The sequence below is a fragment of the Pygoscelis adeliae genome, unplaced genomic scaffold (assembly GCF_000699105.1).
Source record: "Pygoscelis adeliae isolate BGI_AS28 unplaced genomic scaffold, ASM69910v1 Scaffold31, whole genome shotgun sequence".
Taxonomy (NCBI): Eukaryota; Metazoa; Chordata; class Aves; order Sphenisciformes; family Spheniscidae; genus Pygoscelis; species Pygoscelis adeliae.
The window spans coordinates 7708420-7716010 of NW_008824233.1; positions in this window are offsets into that span (position 1 = coordinate 7708420).

A 7591-nucleotide genomic window follows, 5' to 3' on the forward strand; every position below is an offset into this window, starting at 1 on the left:
TTTGTGTGATGGGATCACAGTCGGCAGTCTTGGCTATACATTTTTGAATCTGAATGAGTACAACTGAAAACACAGGTTTATTAGGAATCATCAATCCCAGTTTATGCAAAGAACAGACAGTTCCTTTATGGTGGAGTCTGCTTGCTAGTCTGTTACACAGCTGGGTATAGCTGAAGAACAAGTAGGAGACAAATTAGGAAGTTTGATTCTTGAAGTAACTGGAAATACCCAAGCAGAAATACGCTCCAAATCACAGGCTATTAACAAGAGAATAGGAGGTACAAAGTACATTCTTCTGAGAAGCACAGTTCTTTAAGACAGCTCCTGTGTCTTTTGAAAGGAGGACGCTAGTCGCTGAACTTCTCTGGAGATCTGTGTTGCTGCTAACGATGGCGTGCATTGGTGTGAAGGCAGAAGGATCCTACCAGGTTCTCAGTTCAGGAGAGCTGGCCGCTGCGTTCTGCTTCATCCATTCACTCTTCTCCAAAAAACCCACAACATCCTGCCCCCGCACCCCAGGAACTAAGCGTTTGATGTCCGTTTAACCTCATTACATCCTAATGTCTAATTACATCCTAATAACCTTATCATTTGTACACTTGCTTGTACAACTTTTACTTAGTGTCTGCGAGCTGTTCTGTTGACCTCTTAGGAGCTAGCTCATAAATAAGCTGTTGGCAGTATAAAATCATGTGTGCTCTAGGAGTGCTTATTTCTACTGTGTATAAAGGGACACTGCATAGATAGCTCTTATGTAGATGCTTAACTAAATGGTGATAGTTCCCACCTTTTTTATATGTTAGCTCATTGCAAGATGCTCCCATAGAAATTGAGAGTTCCTTCACTTAAAATGTGGAGTTAACTTACTTTATACTACTATAGAAATGGTGACAAAAATATTAGAAATACTTCATGCTGTCAATGGTAAGAGTAAAGAGTTACAAAAGAAGAGGAGAAATCCTAACAGCTCTTCCAGCTCCTGTTCTGCCAGTCCATCAGTATTTCCTATATTGCATTTTGTAGTGCTTTGTCTACATTCCAAGTGTGTGACTTCCATCAAAGATTTTTCCATAACCCAGAAGAACTCATTATCAGAGAAAATGTCTTCTCTATGTTTTCACTTTCTTTTCACTCTACTACTCTTAGCTGTACTTTTAGGGTATCATTCCCAATTAAATAATAATTGTCTTTCCAGTTATGAATTCTGCCCTCTACAAAAATCCAGCATTGTGTTGCATTCTTATGATTTCCTTAGGTGTCTACTTCTCTGTGGTTCAGATATCAAGACACATTTTCCAACTGCATTATGGTATTCTGTGATGTTTTGCCACAAAAAGAATCTGTAAAGTTTTCCATAAGGATGTTCCCAACATAAGAGAACTAAACAACTGATTATGTTATATATGGTTGAAATGCATCTTCATTTCTTGCTGGAGCAGCACCTTGTATCTGTCGCTTACTGTATATAACCTTGATCAGCTGTAAAGCTATTCTGAGTTTCTCATTGAGTTCCCAGGCAACCAGATTGCTATTTTACCCATTATGTTTTCACTAATTCTTTGGATTATGTCTCTTTCCTGACTGGTGTTCACAGAACATACAAAGCTAATATCTGCTAAGTATTTCACATACGCACAGTTCACTTTCCATATATTTTTTCATGAAACAAGATGTGGATTCTGAAGCTGGTGCTGTGAGAGCTTTCATGATATGAAAAGCGCCTTCATTAAAGACAATATTTAATTCTTATGATAAACCTTTATTTTGCAAAGAGATTTTTCCTGTTTCTCTTCAGAGTCCTTTGTGCATTATAAGTGGTAAATTGAATGACTCCTGGGAAATTATTTTTCATTTCTGCAGAATTAGTAATATTGATGACTCTGAAAGTCCATCAATAGTCTGATGATAATACTACATTTTCTGCCAAACAAAACAATATCCACATCACGAGGCCAGAGAGAAGGCAAGTCTTAGAACAATATAGATTTTCTCTTTAAATAGTTTATATCTTCAGTTCTTCTTTTCATTGTCGTGTTTCAAAAAGTGGAGGAGGTAACACAGTAACACATACTGTCATGTTTTCCTAATAGCATAAATCCTTAAACTTCCTCCTTCAGAAGGGTCAGATATAATGTCTAGGGTAGAAGTTAAGACTAACTCTGTGTGAGAAAACCAAGGCACTTGACCCAAAGGCTGTCCCTGACTAATCTCCTGAATAATCCCTTGATAAACAGTGGTTCTGTAAAGTATGCTGTATAAAAAGTACAAACGGGTAAGTTACAATATAGCTAGTTTACATGTGTTGTGCACAATGTTTTATTGACATTTTATTGTTGCAGTGTGTCTGGAAACCTTGAAAGAAAGAAAGAAAGAAAAATACAATTTAGTTCTGACCACAGTGATCCAAACGTCTTAATAGGGTCATGAGATCATTTGCAATCAAACGACAAATCCTTTGAAAAATTTTTTGTCGTTCTTATGCACAATAAATAACCTTTCCAGAACCAGCAGGTTGTCAACTGAACTGAGACAAAGGGTTAAGTGTGTGAAATCAAAGAGATACTTACACTGATGTTTTATGGGAGAATGATCATTCTTCAGATCTGGTAGAATGTTTATGGAATTGCTGTGAGCTCACTGTAATGTTACTAATGTAGTTGATAGTTAAGGAAGAAACAGACTAACGGGGGAACCAACCATTTTCTTAGAGAAACTATGGTTTACTGTCTGAATTCGAGATACTTGGTTAATGATTTATGAAGCTATTCCTAATTATTTTACCTAGTTATCTATAGATTTAATCAGGAAATTAATCAGTGCTATAGCTGTATATTTACATGATGTAAGATGATGTCCTTTTCCCCATTTACGTATAGAAGGGAGTGATTACAATTATATATGTCTACATCTTTTCAAATGATATTATAATATTGGAATGATTTACAGTTTATATCAGCTTCCAAGCTATGCTTCTATGCCATCGTCTGCCTCCCCAGATGAAGGGCAATCAATGCCCATGGCGGATGACTGGAAGGAGATACCACCTCCTTCTTCAGAGACCATGCCGAGGGTCCTTACGGGAAGAATTACATGCAGACTTTAATTTCTGAAAGAAGTGTAAGGCTAAAATGAACTACTGGAAACCTCTGTTAAATTCCATTAATTTTATTAGAGAAGCACTCTACCTAGGTCAGCTGCTCTTCTTGAGACAGATTTGTCGTTCAAGGAATTTTGTCTCATTTTGTCAAGTCTGCATTTTTCTATTTGCAATCTTTTTGTTAGTATATTCCTTACCACTCCTACAGCAGTCGCCTACACACTCATGTCAGTGATGAGGATTTTCTCTGCTTTTTAAAAATGTAACAGATACATGGTCCTGTATATTTTCACTTAATATCCCACACATGCTCCTGACAAAATAAAAATGCCACTAAAACCAGTGAACAAAACCCCAGTTATACATGACCCCTCCAAACATCTGAAAACAGAACATCTAATAACAGAACATAAAGGACAGAACATTGATTTTCTGTAATCCACTGGTTGGGATATCAGCAGAAAGCAGAAACTTACTTTCTGAATTAATTATCTAATTTTCTTTCCCTGGTCCCTGCCCCATTTCATTATAGCTGATTCAATACTGTTTATTTGCATATGCTTGAGCATGAAGTACGCTATTGCCCGGGGAACATGTACATTAAGATTGAGCAAAACCACTCTTCCAGTAAAGGCTCTTCTTGGCAATTTAGAATACTGACACTGAGTAAGTGGAAAAAGTCTTGTATCAAAATTCAGCTTGGGTATTTTCTCATAAATTGTGTAATCTTTAGTGATTGAGGTTGTACTGAATCAAGAAGATGCCTTTATTCCTGCCCAAAGCTTTTTTGGGACTACCGCCTAACAACCAATTGCCAGCCACTCAGTTGCTTTTTGATTTTATTGCACGTTAGAAAGCAGCCAATTAAGATCTGAATCCCGGAGAGAAAAAGAGGGAAGATAACACCTGCTTAGTAAATGGCATAAAATAACACTAAAGTAAGGATGTATTTAAAGTGTGAACGTATGAACACAGATGTGCTTTTCTTTATGTGAATTGGTAATAATGCTTTTGAGACTTTTGGGAAACTTGCCTTTGTTGATCAGTTCATCAAAGAGTTAAAAGAACAAAATTGTGAGAGAGTTTTGTTTCACATCAATCATTCGCTTCACAATTTGAAGATCACTGTTCCCTTTTAATCAGCTCATGGAATATATTCTCTTTTCTTGGAGAGGGCAATTTGTGGTTTCATTACTAGTTGAAGTAGACTAATTATAAATGATTAGCATTTGAAGAAGGCTTTTAACTGCTATATAAGACCAGTTCAGCGTGCCTTTCTCTGCATTTCTCATGAGTGTAACTTAAAATACATAATTCAATACAGACTTTAGTATAAAATAGGATTAAGTATACTTGTAAGTCTTTATCAGTCATTTCTGCTGGTCACTAATCCTAAACAAAATGATGCTAAATATGCAGAATCGCAAAAGACAGAATTCAGGTAATTCAGTATCAACATGCTTGCTTTCTACATGAGATATTCCTACTATTTTTCTATGTACCATTTTACTGCAAGCACTGTTTCATGAAGAATATTAAAAAATACCTTAAGCTTTTAGTTCAAAATGGGCAGCGACCCAGGAGGTAATACTGATTTTGTAAATCCAGCTGAAAAGAGTCATAGAAATCTACACTGAAGAGAATTGGACAGATTCTGTAATTGCTTGCAGTATCAATAACAGTATTGATAGGACCATCAGTTTAGGATAAACTAATTTACATACCTACATATGTGTAGAACAGCAATAGGTTTGCTAGCTCCTCGTCTCTCTCCTTGCTGTCTGGTTATAATGGAGAAGTCATTCTGTACTACAGAAGGTTCTTCATCATTTTCAACCTGTGAGCATGAATGTGACCTCTGCTTTCAGAACGACTCACGTTTGCAAGGCTGGGACAGGGAGAAGAGCAAAGGGAAGAAGGGAAGTGACTTCTTGCTAGAAGCCCTTCTGTGAGGCCAGTTTTTCTCTTGGTGAAAGAAAAAGATTTTTCACTTGACGTCTCTATTTTTGTCCTGTACAACTTGTGTCAGTTCTCCAGACTCTATATTCTTTGTGAAGGTCTCTATCTCTTTTGCAACTGTTTCCCCCTCTCCTTCCCATGAAACATCTCGGGACCAGCCTTGGGTCTTGGACACGCTCTCAAGGGCTTGTAGTTAGTTATGAACAAGGAGCTACAACCAGGTGGCCCACATGAGAACATCCCTAAACAGCATTACAAATGTGCAAATAGTACTGGTTATGCAGTTGGCTGCGCACTATATAAATGCACCAAAGAAGATCCCTGCCCAACTGATCTAAGAGTAAAATGAGATACCAGATGCAAAAAAGCACAAAGCACAAGAAAAGCTGTGTCATAGAGCTTTACAAGCATCACTGTCTTAAAGTTTTCTCAGGCTTCATAATAAGGGAAATTTTTTATGAATGGAGGGGAGAAGGATGGGGAGATATTTTCACTCTATCATGTGAGAGGTAGAGCAGTTAAAATACGGAGACTGAACTGAGGAGTCATTTGGAGTTCCTGCTGTTGAATTACTGGAACTTACTAGGATGGGGCTATGATGTATTGAGCGTTAAAAATAAAGACAAATATATTGTATTTCATACAAAAAGTGACCTAGTAGTGGAAGAATTGAGAGAGAGGGGTGGCATAGACAAAACTCTGTAGTAGAAGAGCAGTCTTTGCAGCAGCATTTTGAATAACTGAGGTGAGACTGAATATGTCTTGTATTTCTAAATATATATGATAGTGAAATGCTGGTTGATCAGAGCTAGAAAAAAGAGGTTTTGTTGTGAGGATGAAGAGGAAGAGTATACCTAGGAGGTACCAAGTAGAAGAATTTGCAAAACTGACTCCCAGATTGAGGGAGGCTAGTGAAAGGTAAAAGTAAAAAAACTGTATCTTTGGATTGTTTATTGAGTGATAGAATGAGAAAGTTATCCCGAGTGATTAAGAAAATAGTGGAAAAATGTTGCAAGTGAATATCAAGATGCCTGTTTTAATTTTGTTGAACTTGAAAAGTTGATAGCTAATCACTCTTAAGAAGATGTCAAAGAGACGAGGAGGCGACATGTCAGGGATGGTGAGGTAGGGCTGTGAGTTGCTTTAAGATAGTAATTAAATTTTAATTTGCAGGTAGGAGTACCCTGAGATAATTTAAAGGCAGGAGAGGAGGAGACAAAGTACAAAGTATTTTGGAGTTCCCACCAAGAACTGCAATAAAATCTGGAGGGTTCTGTGGAAGAAACACAGTGAAAAAATGATCATCGTGTAAAGTCAGAGAAGCCAAAAGGAGACTGATTTCAAGAGGAGCTTAGCTGTATTGAAGGGAGCTGACAGTTCAAGGCAGGATACGGAGTGCTGTTTCTGAGTGTAAAGAGATTAAAGAGAGAGAAGAAATGGCAGTGAAAGAGGCAAGGGGGTGGGGCAAACATGTTTGTGCTGTGACGTGAGAGGATGTGGAAGTAAGGCAAAGATTAAAAGACGGAATAAGAACAGACACTAGCAAAATCTGAGGTCATTGTTCCAGTTTTGTGAGAGGGAAAATGAAAGTAAGTAGCAGGGAGGAAAGACAAAAGTCTGTGATGAAAGCGAATGGAGAGAACTGAAATAAGTTCTAAAAAATATGTCACGGATCTTTCTTGAATCACCAGACGGCGATCTTTCTGCCTGCTGAGGTAGATGAAAGTAGTCGGGTCCAGATATTGCAGGACAGACTGAATCATGGCTTTCCCATGCTCATCTATACTGCTCTGATCCAGACTGCCTTGTCTTCTGGCTGAGGCATTGTAGAGGGAGGCTAGGGGTTGAAGTCCTTATAATTAGGCTCAGGTGGATCTGAACATACGTGTTTCTGCATGAGGCTATTATACAAGATAAGTGTCAAGTAAACCACCGTGGCTGCCTTTTAAAGAGAATTGTCAGTGGGTTAAGCATGCCATGAACAGGTGTATGAACATGCCCTGAGCACACGCTAGAATGAGAACCTAAAGACCTAAACACTGTCCTGCCCATTTTCTTTATTCTGCTGGGGTTTAAACAGGGCAAATTTGGGACAAGTAAATGTAGAAATAAAATTTCAGATCAAAACTAGACACACAGTGTTTGCAAAGCCTTTGTGTTCAGGGAGACAATGAACAGAAGCTAACTGGATCACATAGTTGAAGTCAGATATCCAAAGTCATGCCTATTTTAGAAATTTAAGTCCTTTTACGGACAGTCTTTAGGCTTTTCTCTTCACCCCTTCAGAATAGACCTGCCATTATTGTGTTCTCTTATTAATGTTTAGTAACTGTAGGGATGTTGATGTTCCAAACAAGGAGATGGCTGGGGATGTCCTTCCTTTTCTGTCTCTGTTGTAGAAAAGGACCTGGTATAGCATATCATGAGTAACAATATTTTTGTATTGTTATATAGATAGGAGTACATTTTAGCTATATGTCATTATCTACCAATATTGCCATATTTTGCATATATACTCTCTACATAAAGGCAAAA